The 16,502-nt window shown below is 43.7% G+C and overlaps 1 protein-coding gene and 1 long non-coding RNA gene across 2 annotated transcripts in view; one reads left to right on the top strand and one right to left on the bottom strand.

Annotated features, from left to right (window-relative positions):
- The window catches only part of ZNF391 (zinc finger protein 391), a 39,705-nt gene that overhangs the window by 8,926 nt on the left and 14,277 nt on the right, over positions 1 to 16,502 (bottom strand). The window lies entirely within an intron of this gene.
- On the top strand, positions 186 to 15,337 carry LOC112674404 (uncharacterized). The gene is made up of 3 exons (XR_003145402.3): positions 186 to 661; positions 14,694 to 14,763; positions 14,865 to 15,337. It is a non-coding gene; the product is annotated as an uncharacterized LOC112674404 (long non-coding RNA).

Here is a 16,502-nt window from a genome sequence, read left to right as displayed (position 1 = left end):
TCCGGGTCTTCACCCTCCCAGACCGAGGCGCACCTGCGCCCGGGCAGCACCTGCCGAGCGGCCGCAGCGTCGACGCCCCGCAGCGTTTCCGGCCCGCAGCCCTGACGTCACACAGGGCCGGCGGTGTGGGCGGGGCTTGGCCCTGAGACCCCTGGGAAACGGAGTCTGCGCGCTGGGACACCGCGGGGGGTTCTGGGAATGTAGTTCTCAGTCGCGGGTCAGCCCCCGCCGGGAGGGTGAGGGGTCGCTGGGGGCGCGCTCTGCGGGGTCCCGAGGCACCTCCGCACTGCCGGAGGGACCCGAGGCTCGGCGCGCTCTTGCCCGCCAGTGCAGGAGGGGGAGGCTGAGTACGCCGGGTGCTGCCCGGGAGGAAAGGCCTGCTCTAGCCCGGTGCCTGTGCGGGCCTGCGCGAAAGGAGGCGCGGGACGGGGTCGGACCCAGAGGCCGAGACCACCGCGCGCCCGCGCCCCTGGGAGACAGGGATCCTCACCGGGGAAAACAAACCTGACCTGCAGCTTTTCAGCCTGAGATTTCAGGGAAGAAGAGTCGCAGGAAGGAATATATCGTGCAGCCGCCGAGGTCGAAGCCGTTTCTGATTGCTTTACCAGGGAAATGTAGGATTAAGGTGAAGCTGCAAAATCCTCTGTGACTATCAGAGATGGTGAGTGCTGGGGGTTTCGAAGCCTCAGAGGAGGATAATAGAAAGATGAGATTTAAGAGAAGAGCAGATCAGTCTCCAAAGGTTGGAAAGATGAAAAATAGACATCCCCGAGGAGAACCCTTGAAGAGAAGAAGTCCGGGGAAAGGAGGTCTGTCTTGCTTCCGTGTGAGGTGCCGGCGGAAGCCGTGGGCCTCTGTAATGTGGCCTCACATCAGGTCATGCAGACCACTTCTTTCCCGTAGGCGCTGCTGTGTGTGCCGTTTCGTTTGGTCTATGAAATTGGGGTGGGGGGAGGGAACCCTACAGTTATCAAGCCCCTTAGCCCACTTTCCAAAGGTGTTTTCCTTGCAGGGAGGCATGGCAGCATAGAAGAATGTGCCTCCCAGCCCCAAACAACCTAGGTTCAAGCCCTGGCTCTATATGACTTTGTGATTAAATTATGTATCCCTGCCTCACCTTCCTCGTGTTTAAATGTGGATAATATCATGGATATCCGTTTGTGTTCAATAGATTTAATAAATTCCTATAAAGCTTTACAACAATGGCTCACAGATAAACATTCAACATTAGTCATCGCTTTATGTTACAAGTTATTAAATAAGATCTGAGCATCTTGCTCCTTGCACTTCTATATGTTTTAAATTTTTTTTTTTTATTTATTTATGATAGTCACACACACAGAGAGAGAGAGAGAGAGAGGCAGAGACACAGGCAGAGGGAGAAGCAGGCTCCATGCACCGGGAGCCCGACGTGGGATTCGATCCTGGGTCTCCAGGATCACGCCCTGGGCCAAAGGCAGGCGCCAAACCGCTGCGCCACCCAGATTCTTAATCAGAGTAGTTTTGTGGGATAAGTGTAAATGATGAGGGAACAGACTCACACCAAATGACCCACTTGTGTAATTGGAAGTAGCACTGTTGGGGCCAGAAGCCTCATCCAATAGATAATTCTTCTGAGCACCACACCATGGTATTCTTGCTTGAGTCAGTGAAGCTACAAACCTGCAGAGTGATTGTATCAATAAAGCTACACTGATTCTTGTATCACGCTACATTAATTCTTCTCACTTGTATCAATGAAGCTACAAACCTGCAGAGTGATTCAGACAATCCTCAATTCATAAACAGAAACTGAACTTTGATGGGCTGCAGAGAAATTTCTGAGTCCTGGGATGCCTGGGTGGCTCAGCGGTTGAGCACCTGCCTTTGGCTCGGCCTGATCTCGGTATGGAGTCCCTCCTCCCCTGTGGGGAGCCTGCTTCTCCCTCTGCCTATTTCTCTGCCTCTCTCTGTGTTTCCCATGAATAAATAAATAAAATCTTAAAAAAAATTTCTGAGTCCTAAAATGATCTCTGCATGTTTCAAAGCATCTTAGGAGAACGTTCATTATTTATTATCATGTATACAGTATGGGATTATGGACAGACCTTCTCTATGGAAATGTAAACTGTAGCAAATTGATCCTCTCCTTTCACACCAGATGGAGCCTCATTCTAGAGCCTTGCTGATTTTAGAATGGCAAGTACAGAAGCTGACTACACTGAAAAAGTGTTGGCTTCCCATGTCCATAACTCAGAACACATTTTTCCCACATCATTATGATGATCCATGAGTCCAACACATCACGGATATTACTTATTGCATAAGCTTTTAGGATTTGACCTAGCACCCTGAATGACAAGCGTTGTAGCCTTGGAAAACAGTTTCTAACTTGCTGGCCTTGGGGATTTAACTTGTAGGTAAAAGGGAAATTCCTGCAGGTTTCATTTTGGTGTGGCAGTCACTAAGGCTCAGAGACATTCAATCATGTATTTATTCAGTATATATTTCTTGAACAACTACTGTGTGCCAAGCACTGTTTTGTAGCTGTGGGTACGAAGGTGGACAGACAAGTATCTGCCCTCATGTTGGATTTGGGTCAAGTAGTTTGGTCAGGACAAGAGACTTTAACCAAATTATCATACAAGCTAGAAATTGTGAAGGAGCTGTTAGTAAAATGACGGTCTGGGACTCTGGGAAGTCACAGAAAGCTCCCCTGAAGAAGCGGCACTTGGGCTGAGAGCTCATAGATAAGGAAGACTAAACAGGTTGTATTAACCATATTTTATTTTCTGGTTTTTGTTTTTCCTGTATTCTTGATGCTCTGGTATTTGGAACCTCACAGACTAGAGAGGGATTGTGCCTTCCCAGGACTCACCAAGTCCTAGGGATATCAACAATTTACCCCACCCTTGCATATCTTTCACAGGTGAACTAACCCATCCAGGGCCCACAGCACCCCTCCCCACCTGCCCTTTGGCTCTTACTCCTTGCTATTCCCCTGTCCTATTCACTTCAGGTACCAGACCACTAAGGACAGTCCCTATACTCCCCCACTGAAATAATTCAGATTGGACAATTCTAAACCTACCTACCCTCCTTTGTCCTTTGCCATTTCCATAGAAACCACAATAAAGGCTTTTGCCCACATTTTCCTCCCACCAGGGCACTTTCCTCCCATGTGGCCCTGCCTGGCACAGCATGCCTGCTTTTCAGGAACAGTGAGTGAATAACAAACTCTCTTTTCAATGGCAATCATCTTATCTCTTGATGTCACCATGCCTGAATAATAAAAACTACATTTTAAGAAAGAGGCAAAGAAAACAAGGTAGGGTTTTTAGGCAGGCCTAAGACTGGTGAAAACCCATGAGAAAGCCAGCGTATCAAGAGCAGAGGTCTGAGAGGATAGAGGAAGGAGGTTAACCAGGGCCTCTAAAGACTTTGTAGGTCATATTTAGAATACTGATCTTTATTCAGGTTGAAAACTGTAATTTTAGTTATGTCTTATGGAAAGTAGACCGAGATAGAAGAATGTCTGACTCATCTCTGATGTTGATTAGAAAAAGTCAACTGGAGGGTGGGCATTTACATTAGGTGAGTCTGAGAAGCATAAGCAGGGCACTCACCATCTATTTCTTTCCTCTCTTCAGCAAGTAGGGCATAGAGCAGGGATTGGCTACCATTCTCTCGCAGGCTGAGACCCAGGTGAGGCTGAGTTTCTGCTCTTTCCAAAATGCCATTTGGGTTTCTGGAGTGGCAACAAACTTCCCTGTCCTAGATTATTTTTCCCTCCTCTAATCCCATGTAAAGACAGGATTTGCCAAGGCAGAGTGGGATTGTCAAAGAGATAGAGGTCAAGGGTGATGGCTATATTTCAAGCCTGAGAGAATGGTTGTACCATTAAGAGATAGAGAAATCAGATTTGGGCTTTTGATGGGAATAATCTAGATTTCCTATCAACCAGGACAGAAAATGGTTAAGAACCTTTAGCAAACCCGTAAGCAAATACTAGAGAAATCACATCAGATGATTCTAATCTTAGTAAAAGAGAGAGAGGGGATAAATAACTCATTTTAAATTAGAAAGTTTGCTGTTTGGGTTTCACCTGTACAGTTAATGCTGACTTCCTTGGCTAGATGGTGGATACATGTTTGTTCAATATGTTAACATTTGTAATATTTTGAATGTCTTGAATATTTTCTAATGATTTAAAAAAGCATATGGGGAGATTATTGGGCAAGGAGGTAGTGTGAATAATTATGTAGACAATAATAATAAATCTCTCCATAATTGTCCATGAAACATTTATAAAAATACTTTAGTTCTTCAAAAAAAATACTTTAGTTCTAAAATTTAACAAAATAATATCTATGCATATTTTTAAAAGCCAAAGAATACTATTCGACTTATAAGGAAAAACAGTTATCCCTACGTCCATGACCTGCTGTCCAAAGGGAACTATTATTAAGTCTTTTGGCTATTTTGGCGTTACCCTCAATGTTCCTAAGAATAATGTTTCTACAGCATTGTCTATTCTTGGTTTTTCGGTTTTAGGTAATTATATATGGGCTTTTGCTATGGAGGATGAGAATTTTTACCTCTCTCAACCTCCCTATACATACCCTGTCCCCAACCTTTCCAACAAACTGACATCACAAGGTTGAGTGAAATCAATTTTGATAACTAGGACTATATACATATCGTTCACAGATAAGCCACATAGTATACTATGATTAATTTTCTTTTTCTTGGTACAGATTTTTGTTTTTCCTAAAGGTAGTTATTAATCCTTTTTTGCTTGCTTAGTTTTCTAAATACCAATTCACAAATTCACCAATATATTCATAAAAATCTTCTTGGTATGGTCAAACACATCAGAATATCAGGTCATCTGTTTTTCCTTGCTGACAACACTTTTGGGGGCCGCCTCCTCCTGTTCTCATCTTGACTCTTTATGCTTACTACATAGCTAACATCCTGAGGACTTACAGCTTGGAACACTATCAGTGTTATTTTAGTTTGATCCTCTCTCACTTCTGGCTACTTCATTCTTTATCCTACTGGTACCATATATCTTTGATGTTTTAGGAACTGATAACATCCAAGGATGATTTTAGACTTTACCCAGGAGAAGGGGCAACAAGTGAACCTTGCTCAGACAGACATATAGGGATGTGATGCTTAAAAATTATAAAAACTGGTAGCAATAGGTAATAATAGCTTCTCCCAAGATTCAAATTTCCTCATGTAAGGTACTTTCTGCTTTCATTCTAAAATGATAATAGTACCTTATATTTGTCTGGTGTTTTACAGTACTTACATTGCTTCTGTTGCTTCTATATATGTTCCCTCATTGGATCCAGACAATATCCCTGTTCACATTCTGTTGCTTATATAACTACAATTATTTATTTTGTTGCTGGGTGAACTGGAGAGGCCCTCTTGATCCAGACAACCACAAAGATGTCACCAAAGGCTCTTGGTTGTATCACAAGAAAGAATTCAAGGGCAGACAACACAGCAGAGAAGCAAGAAAGTTTATTGAAGTGAAAGCACACTCTCCCTATCTGAGAGCAAGCAAGCTAGAGAGAGAGAGAGAAAGCATTCGTTGTATACCCTCTGGGGGGGGGGGGCGCGGGGGGGGGGTGTTGTGCTTCTTTTATTGACAGTTGTTAACAAGGGGATGGGAATATCCATCATTTGAGGTGGGAATTTCTTGGATGCAGGGTTTTGTGGCTTTTCTTTCTTATTTGGTCAGGGGTTTCTGACCTTCCATGTCAGTCATCTTGGGCCTGTCTGGTTGGATCCTGCTTCTTGTGGCTTTGTCTTGGAGTGCTGCCAGGACTGGCTGACTTTCTGAGTTAGCAAAGACTTCCTCTTGACTGACCTCCAGGCATCTTCCTAGAACCTAACTAACTCGCTCTAACAAGTTGAACTGGTATCCAAATAAGATCCATATATTAAGATTGGTTGATGTCTCTTGAGACTTTTTAATCTATAGTGTCTTCTCTGTATTTTTTTCTTGCAATTTTTTATTGAATTAACTAGGTTAATAGTGCTTTCCATTGTTGTACTGGTTCTGCTGGTTGTATGCCCAGTGTCATTTAATAGATTTCTTTTGTCCCTCATGTTTCCTATAAATCAATAGATCCAAGAGGCTTCATCAAATATATCTATATTTATATTTTTACATTTATATATAATTTATATATATCTATTTAATTATATCTATTTATATATTTTATTTTTTTTTATTTTTTATTTTTTCTATTTATATATTTTAATTATATCTATATATCTCTATATTTATTCTGGCAGAAAGGATACTTCATAGGCGTGTTCTATATACATCTATTAGAGGTACATAATGGCAGTGATGGCAGCCATTGGTGATCATTGCCTCAATCAACTAATTCATTATTAGTTGATCATCATTGATTTCTGATTTTAAATATTTTCCTTATTTCTTTTGATCTATTATTGTGTTTATTTGCTCTTCTGTTCCTTGTAGTGTTAGGTTTTCTTTTAATGATCAGCGGAGAAACTTAAAGATAGAGCCAGGTTCCAGAGTGCTTTAATGGGGAGCGCTCCTGGGCGAGGTTCCTGACTTGGAGAGGCTCGAGTTAGGAAAGTCCGGCCCAGGCAAACTGCAGGGGAGTTTATAAAGCTTTTGGCAGGAAGATGGGGGTGGGGCAGCAAGGCTGCGTTATTGGGAGGTTGCTGGCCTCATGTCGGCCATTTTGAGGTCCCCAGTCTCACCAGCCCAACATGTAGTTTAATCTTCATTTCTGAAATTATTTTTCTTTTTTTCAATTCTTTCTTGTTAGTTCCTTTCCAAATATCTGTATTTCTGGTTGTGATAGTGGTGAAGTTTTGGAATATAGGTGAAGTCCAGAGTCCACGACCAAGAAAGAACTCTTGAGATGTCTTTGGTGCAAAATGGTTTTATTAAAGCATGGGTACAGGACCCATGCTGCCCCAGGCTTGTGAGGACTGGCTGATTATATACCAGGGAGTTGGGGGAAATAAGGAAAAGGGAGATTTCTAAGGATTTCCATATGCTAAGGAGGACCTCCAAGATACAGGAGGCCTTGCCATTGTCAGATTAAAGCTTGTTTTTCTCTCTAGCAAGGCATTAACATTAAGACCATTAGAAACTCTCTGAGGAGTGTCACACATATCCCATCCTGGGGTAGGGGGGTTGTTTGTAGGATATCAGCTTGTGCTTTGTCCTCATCTAACCCTCTGTTCCCCATACATACATGTATTTGGCCTTGTCCCATTCCTGAGCTCCAAAAACCCTTGCAATTTCGTAATAATAAAAGCAATAGAAGCATCTTCTGCTATTTCTGGTTTCTGTCCCCAGCTTCTAAAAACAGTTCCAGAATGATAGAATGATAAAGATGAAAGAACATCTTTTGTTATAAAAAAAAAAAAAACAAAACAAAACCTTACAGCCACCCTGAATTTATATGTTAACGAGGTGAGTTTTGGAAAGCCCCTAAGTATGCACTGGTTACCAGGGGAACCACCCTTGTGATTGGAGAGTTGAAACTTTCACTCCCAGTCCCAATTTCCAAGCAGGGGAGAAAGGGCTGGAGGTTGAGTTAATCACTAATGGCCAGTGATTTAACTCATCGTGCCAATGTAATGAAGCATCCATTAAAAACCCTCCCCTGAGGGGTTCTGAGAGCTTCCAGGTTGATGAATACATTGAGGTACAAAGGGAGGGCACAGAAGCTCTGTGCCCCTTCCTCAATACCTTGCCCTATACAACTCTTCTATCTGGCCATTTCCTGACTTACATCCTTTTATCTAGGAAGTATACAGTAGGATACTATTATTTACTAGAAGTAGAAGCCTTAGAAAGGCCTCCAAACATTCTTCCTTATAACAGTTTGCTAAATCAGTACTCCTGAGACTGGGCAGAAGTTGCTCTCAGCTCTTCCCAAAGAGCTCACTAAGAGGAATAAATGTGTGAGGTGGAGATTATAATACTTATGAGGTCTTGATGCATAAGACTGGCCTAAGAAAGTTAAATGTACATAAATTGGTCTTTGGGTAGGTAATACTATTTTATCCAAACAGTGGAGAAGTCTTATACATTTTAATTATTTCACAAAATGATAAATATGACTGACATTGTTTTGCTCTCACATCAGTTTGTCCCCCCAGTATGTACTGTCGTTTATTTTGAAAAATTCTCAGCCATTATTACTCTAAATATATCTTTTGGTCCTTTGTCTCTTTCTTCTCCTGGTATTCCCATTGAGCATGTCACAATTTTGGGGGTAACTGCTTCATAGTTCTTGGATATTCTGTTATGCTTTTTATTCTTTTTTTTCTCTTTTTCAGTTTGGGGGTTTCTATCAACATATATTCAAGCTGAATGATTCTTTCCTTGGCTGTGTCCAGTCTACTGATGGGCCTATCTAAACTATTCATTTCTTTACAGTGCTTTTAAACTCTAGCATTTCCTTTTGATTCATGCTTAGAATTTTTGCTTACATTATCTGTTCTTATATCTTGTTCACTTTTTAAAGCCCTTAACGTACTCATCATATTTTAAATTCCTGGTCTGATAATTCCAAAATCTCTGCCATGTCTTAATCTGCTTCCAATTGTTTGCTTTGTCTCATTAGTCTGTGTTTTGTGCTTTGTAGTACTCCTTATAATTATTTGTTAAAATCCAGACATGATGTATTGGGTAAAAGGAACTGAAGTAAATAGTAAACAGGTCTTCAACGTGGAATTTGTGTGACTAGGAATTAGACTGTGTTTTTTTTTTTAAATTTTATTTATTTATGATAGGTACACAGTGAGAGAGAGAGAGGCAGAGACATAGGCAGAGGGAGAAGCAGGCTCCATGCACCAGGAGCCCAACGTGGGATTCGATCCTGGGTCTCCAGGATAGTGCCCTGGGCCAAAGGCAGGTGCTAAACCGCTGTGCGACCCAGAGATCCCCTAGACTGTGTTTGTAATTTTCTGCAGCCACAGCCTTCGAGGCTAATTTCCTCTGTCCTTGTTTTTGTCTTCTCTGTTGTTCTTGGGTTTCCCTAGAGATTCTTTCTCAAATACATCCTGAGTCTTACTTGAAAATAGGCAGATAGTCAGGCTCTGACAGGATGCCTGGAGGCCAGCAAGGAGGACCCTGGGGAAGGTCCAAGGCCTGTCCTGGCAGCAATCTACAAGAAGTCAGATCACACCAAACAGGCCCAAGATGGTGGTGCCATGACAAAACCCCTGAGCAAGTTAGGAAGGAAAGGGAGGAAACCTTGCTTCCAAGAAATTCCTGCCCCAAGTAATGAATAATCCCAAATTAACGACTATCAGTAAAAGACAGAAACCCAAACCCCAGGGCATAGTTTGCTCTCTCTCAAGCTCACCTACACTCACATATTGAGAGTACAATCTCCTTTAATAAACTTTTCCACTCGTGTTGCTCATCCACTGTATTGTGTCTATCCTTGAATTCTTTCTTCTGACATGACTAAGAAGACAGGTTTGGTCAAGGCCCCAAGGCCTGGAGCCCTCCCAGTTCACTTGGCAACATTACAACTCTTTCATGTGTAATCCTCCATTATTATACAGGAACTATACTGATGTGGTGGTATGTCAGGGCGGGAGGGAGCAGTGTTCTATAATCTCTGGTTAGGCAACAGTTGTTGTGTGCTTTTGACCCTGGGCTGGGACCTTCACAAGTACTTCTCAGTACTCCTCTTCCCTTTTAGGAGAGAGGAAGGCAAGAAAGAGCTAGAGTTGGGAATTTCCCTTCCCCCACATAGTTAGACTCTAGTAAAATAGTTCTCTAGACCGCAGGCATTTGTCAAGGAGACTAGAATAGCTCTGGGCATATTTCAAAATTATTACTTCTAGCAGGGAGAGGATTTTTCTCAGATCTTCACAGTAAGAACCTGACAGGGCTCCTAGAGGTAAACCTCATAATGTTGGTCTCCACAAAGGTTGGATTCTCAGGTTTTTTAACTCTCTAGTTAGACCATGCTCAGTCTCCAGCAGCTAGTCAATTAGCCTTTAGTTAATCCTATCAGTAGCTGGCTCCAACCTCAGTTTCTGCCCTTGATAAGTGGTGATTCTCTGTATCCACCTGTCTGTCTCTCCAGTTTTCAGGGTGGTATTTACCCTGTGACCTCAATTCTATGATGGATCTAAGAAAATTTGTTAATTTTCAGTTTGTTCAGCTTTTTTCTTGTTGTGATGATAGGAGTGATAACTTCCAAGCTCTTTACATGCTACCCTGGAAACCAGAAGTCTATATTGTATGTTATGGAGTTTTGGTGCTATGTAAGAACAGAACTGCCTCAGATTTTTCTCTCAGAATTCTCTGATGCTGTGAAAGACATGAGCTGAGTGAAGTTCCTTCCACATTTGCCATATTGATAGGACTTCTAATATTTTTTGATGTTAAGACATGAAACAAAACCAAAGGATTTCCCACATTGATCAGATCATGTTTTTAATCTGTATGAGTCAAGAGATGAGTTATGCTTTGTTGGGGAGCAAGAATACCCTTCAAGGTTCTTCTAGCTGGACTAAGAATCAAACTGACATGAGAAAGATTAACAGGAGAAAATAAAATTTAATGACATATATACAGGGAATCCATGCAGACATGGATATTCCAAAGGCAATCAAGCAAAATGAGATACTATGTCTTCCTCAACTAAGGAGAAGGGGATAGGGGTCTGGAACTCAAAGGGAAGAAGTGCAATCCTTAGGAAGATGAAAAGTAGTAAATTTTTGGTAAACAGATATTTCCTGGGCCACTCAGAAACAATGGGACACAGGGAGGACTTTGGTTAAACAGCTTGCTAGGTTCCTCTTTGTCCACAGTACCTAGTTCATACCACAATGTTGTTATCCATGGTGACAGCTCTCTTCCTATCTACATTCTTTTTAGGCATGTGGGGAAGGTAAAGAGCTTTTCCTGAATCTCCTGGGTTTTGATTGCTTTTTTTTTTTTTTAAGATTTTATTTATTTATTCATGAGAAACACACAGAGAGGCAGAGGGAGAAGCAGGCTTCATGCAGGCAGCCTGATGTGGGACTTGATCCAGGGATTGAGGGACCACACCCTGAGCCAACAGCAGACAGGCAACTGCTAAGCCACCCAGGTGTCCCTGTTGATTGCTTTTTAAAGATTTTTTTTGAGATTTTATGTATTTATTCATGAGAGACACAAACACACACACACACACACACACACACAGAGGCAGAGACACAGGCAGAGGGAGAAGCAGGCTCCATGCAGGGAGCCCAACGTGGGACCGGATCCCAGGACTCCAGGATCACGCCCTGGGCCGAAGGCGGTGCTAAACCACTGAGCCACCCAGGCTGCCCTGTTGACTGCTTTTTAATTCAAAATAGTCTTTTTTTTAAATAATAAATTTATTTTTTATTGGTGTTCAATTTGCCAACATACAGAATAACACCCAGTGCTCATCCCGTCAAGTGCCCCCCTCAGTGCCCGTTACCCATTCACCCCCACCCCCCTCCCTCCTCCCCTTCCACCACCCCTAGTTCATTTCCCAGAGTTAGGAGTCTTTATGTTCTGTCTCCCTTTCTGATATTTCCTACCCATTTCATCTCCCTTCCCTTCTATTCCCTTTCACTATTATTTATATTCCCCAAATGAATGAGAACATATAATGTTAGTCCTTCTCCGATTGACTCATTTCACTCGAAAGATGAATGGATAAAGAAGATGCGGTCTATGTATACAATGGAATATTGCTCAGCCATTAGAAATGACAAATACCCACCATTTGCTTCAACGTGGATGGAACTGGAGGGTATTATGCTGAGTGAAATGAGTCAAAATAGTCTTCATTCCAAAGTAGCCTAACTTGGGGGCAGCCTGCTACTGGCCCCTAGAGTTTAAAGGCTCTTCCTTTTTACAACAGTGGTATGGCTTTTCCCAGTATCAGTGGCTGATGTTTGATAAAGTGTGCAGGGCAAATGTTAAGGCCTTCCCATATTAATTTAACTTGTTGGTTTTTCTCCAGCATGAAGTATATTATACGCTGAATAAGCTATGCATATTGGTTGAAAGAGTTCTCATTATCACTCTTGTTAAACAAGATGTGAACTATGACTAAAAGTGTTCCTACATTTACTGAATTTATATGGTTTCTCCCCTGTAGGACTTCTGATTTAGTAATGGAGAAAGGAGCTAGAGAGAGACAGAAAGGGAGAGAGGGAGGGACGTGGGGGGGGGGGATGCTGATGGAGAGAGAAAGAGAAGAAACACATCTGTCAAAAAATGTTCCCACATTCACTGGCTATAAATGAATTCTACCTTGCACTGTAAGGGAAGTAGTTCAAGGAAATGCCTTTTTCCATACAGCGCATTTTTAAGGCCTCAGTTCCTATAGGTATTATTTGACATTGGCTCAAGACAGCTTGCTGAGTAAAGGATTTGCCAAATTCAATACATGTACAAGACCTCTCTTCTTCTTCTTCTTCTTCTTCTTCTTCTTCTTCTTCTTCTTCTTCTTCTTCTTCTTCTTCTTCTTCTTCTTCTTCTTCTTCTTCTTCTTCAAGATTTTATTTATTTATTCATGAGACACACACACAGAGAGAGGCAGAGACACAGGCAGAGGGAGAAGCAGGCTCCATGCAGGGAGCCTGATGTGGGACTCGATCCCGGGACTCCAGGATCACACCCTGGGCCAAAGGCAGGGGCCAAACAACTGAGCCACCCAAGGATCCCAAGACCTTTCTTCTTATGACTTTGATAACAAATAAAGGCTTTCAAATTCTTTCTTTTTTATCTTGAATAAGATTGGAATGATCAAGTCTTTTCCACAATCATTACAAGAGTATATCTCCTCTCTAGTAAAAATAATCTGATCTTTTATTGGCTTTGAATTCCATTTGAAGCTTTTCTCATATATATTACGATTAATGAGATCTTCCTGTAAGAACTCTATTGTTCAGTGAATACTGTCTTTGTTGGGCCAGTGGGATCAAGGGGGATCGGGAGGCACCAACAAAATGGCGTGGACCCCCCACCTTGTTGCCCCAACCTCAGAACTTTCCCATCACCAGCAGACACCCTGCCCCCCCAGGACACGGCATCACGGGAGCCTGGACCTATGCAGGAAACCTGAACCCACTTTACCCAGACCCCATATAAGGGTATGGGCAGTTATTGCCCCAGGCCGATTCCACCAGTAATATGCCTAATACCTATCACCCTGTACAGACATACAACCCCTTCCCCCTTCCCCCTTAAAAAGCCTGCTTGCCCTCCCCTGAGAACGACTTCCCTGGCCCGCGACTTTCCTGCTCTCTCCCTCCCCTGTGGCCGCGGAACCTTGACTGAGAGAGAGCACGTCCCATTAAAATTCCTGCTTCGACCAACTTTTGCCTGGACTCTCTATTTCATTTTACTACCGATCAGATTAAACCTGACATTTGGTGCCAAAACCTGGGAGGAGATCAAGGCCCCACGCTGGTGGGGAACCTCTCTCTTCTCACCACCAGGCTCAATGGCCCCCTGGGGGTACTTCTGACTAAACCTGACAGTCTTAGCTTTTGCTAAACGTATTACATTCATACTTATGCTGCACAGTGCGATTTTCAGGTCAGTGACTAGTATTTTTTGTGAAGCCCTTTTCTTCAGAAAGGTATTTTTTGTGATGTGTTCCTACACAAGTTCTTCTAAGTTAAAAAGTTAGGTATAGAACTACCCCATGACTTAATCACAGTACTGGTATTTACCCCAAATATTCACCAATTCAAAGGGTTACATGCACCCTTATGTTTCTTTTTTTTTTTTTTTTTTTTTTTTTAAATTTTTATTTATTTATGATAGGCACACAGAGAGAGAGAGGAGAGAGGCAGAGACACAGGCAGAGGGAGAAGCAGGCTCCACGCACCGGGAGCCTGACGTGGGATTCGATCCCGGGTCTCCAGGATCGCGCCCTGGGCCAAAGGCAGGCGCCAAACCGCTGCGCCACCCAGGGATCCCCTCACCCTTATGTTTCTAGCAGCAGCATCTACAATAACCAAATTAGGGAAGCAGCCCAAGTGCCCAATGACAGATGAATGGATAAAGAAGATGTGGTATAGACACAATGGAATATTACTCAGCCACCAAAAAGAATGAAATCTTGCCATTTGCAATGGCATGGATGGAACTAGAGGGTACTATGCTAAGCAAAAAAGTCAGAGAAAGACAAATACCATACAATTTCACTCACGTGTCAATTTTTTTTTCACATGTGAAATTTAAGAAACAAGAAACAAATGAGCAAAGGGGGAAAAACAGACACATGAAGAAATAGACTCTAAACTACAGAGAACAAGTGATGGGGGAGGATGGGGGATGGGGGAAATAGGTGATAGGGATTAAGGAGGGCATTTTATCATGATAAGCACTGGGCACTGTATGGAATTGTTGAATCACTGTACTGGATAACTGAAACTAATATAACACTATAGGTTAACTACACTGGAATTTAAATTAAAAAAATTTTTTTAATTAAAGAATTTTTTAAGTCTCAGCAAAAGAATACAACAAAGAAAGAAAAGAGGGACAAATAAAGCAAATGTGACAAATTTTTAATAATTGTTGGATCTGGACAATGGGCATATGGGAATTTATTGTACTGTCTAATTTTGTGTATGTTTTAAATTTGTCATAATATTTTTATAAGTGAACACTGTTTTATCAGTTTTTTATTTCCTAGAGAACAAGTTTAAAATGGATTCGACTGGTTTTATGATCTTTGAGATGAAACTTCAAAGCAATCATAGAAGGTATGGACTTGGTGTCTTTATCCCTTTCCAACCCCTTTTCCTAAATTTTATCACCTTATATGATTACCCTTGCTTTCCATCTCCTTCATTTCCTTTCACAGCCAAATATGAACAAACACCATGTGTTGGGAGAGAAAAGGCAAAAAGTGGTATGAAGAGATAAAAATGGCTTTGGTGAGAGGTAAAAAAATCTAGATTAATCAGCAGCTGCTGCCTCCATGTCCCAAAACTCAGCGTAAGGAGCCATCAGCTAGGAGTTAGGGCCAGGGCTATATCTCAGCAACTGCAAAGTCGGCGTTCCTTTTTCTATCTTTGTTAAAAAACATATTAAAATGCAACACCTTCCGATTAGTTTGCAAGAACAAGTTGACTCCTATCAGGAAAGACAGAGAACCACCAGCACAATTCCAATAAGGACCTCTGCATAAAAATGGGACCCAAAAATAAGTATACGGATTCCACAGGCAGAGGCCAGCAATACCCTTTCTTCATTCAAACCATGTTTCCAGTAAACAGAATCTCGTCAGATCCCACATCCCTGCATCAAAAAGCATTAAAGCAATGATGAAAACCACGCAAGTCGCAGTCCAGTTTTTGGCACCACAGCAGATCCCGAAGCTGTCAGGAAATCCGGGGCACCCCCCCCCCCCCCCGTCGGAGGAAAGCGCGGCAGGGCCCACGTGTCGCACTCAGGCCACCCGGGAGGGCACCCGGGCACGGGAGGCCGAGGCGCCCCCCGCGCCCCCCGCGCCCCCCGCGCCCCCGCCCCGCTCGGGAGCCCGCACTGCGCGCTGGAGCCGCCTCCCCTAGCCCGCCCGCAGCCTCCCGGCCCGGGAACGCCTCCGCGCGTGGGCCGCCGGCCTGCGGGGTCGAGCAGGGCTGCAGAGCGTCGGAACGCGGGGCCGCGCGGAAGGGGCGCGTCTCCCGGGACCGCGGGGACGTCCGGGGGACCCTCCGCCTTTCCTCGCTGTAAGGCTGTCCCCGCCCGGTCATGCTGCCCTCTGCCCCGAGGTCCCCGTGGAAACCACGCGGCTCTAGCTCCACTCTGACTTAAGAGAAGCGGGATCACGTCGCGGTGGTGCTGACCTGAGGTGTGTCAGACCCGCCCTACGGGAGACCCCACTTCAAAGGCACAGGGAATCATGGCCATCCCGGAGGCGCCCCTGGACCAGTTCTCCCAGCCAGAGTCCCGGCAGCCTGACTTGCATTCCCCACCTTCCCGGCTCTGCAGCTCCCAACTTTCCCCCTATGCTCTGACTCAGGTCCATGCCCTCCGGCCTCTCTCCTGGGTTTTTCTCCCGCGAGACTGAACTGCTTGAACATGATCAGGAGCCTCCTATAATCCCCTTACTTCACACAAGCACTATCCAGACCTGGAGGTTGTCATCACCAACCTATCCAATCCCAGACAGCGATCTCGTTCTTGATACCCCGAATTCCTTTCCATGGACAATCCAGTGCATCTCCGGGCTCAGACAAGGGCCTCTCCTGACCTCTATGCCTGTTCACAGTTCTCTCCATGAAGGACAGTCCAGCGCATCTCTAGAAGAACGGGCCACTCCCCACCTCTGTGCCAGTACTCACAGTTGTCTCCGTGATGGACAGTCCAGCACATCCCCTGGCACACACACAGCCTCTGGACACCTCTGTGCCTGTATTCACAGTCCTCTCCCTGATGGACAGTCCAGTGCATGTATAGGAGCAGAACGGGCCTCTCCCCCCGTGCCTTTACGCACAGT

The sequence above is a fragment of the Canis lupus genome, chromosome 35 (genome assembly GCF_003254725.2).
Source record: "Canis lupus dingo isolate Sandy chromosome 35, ASM325472v2, whole genome shotgun sequence".
NCBI classification, from domain to species: Eukaryota; Metazoa; Chordata; class Mammalia; order Carnivora; family Canidae; genus Canis; species Canis lupus.
Note: the sequence above shows the minus strand (reverse complement) of the source record. Positions and strands in the feature narration are given on the sequence as shown.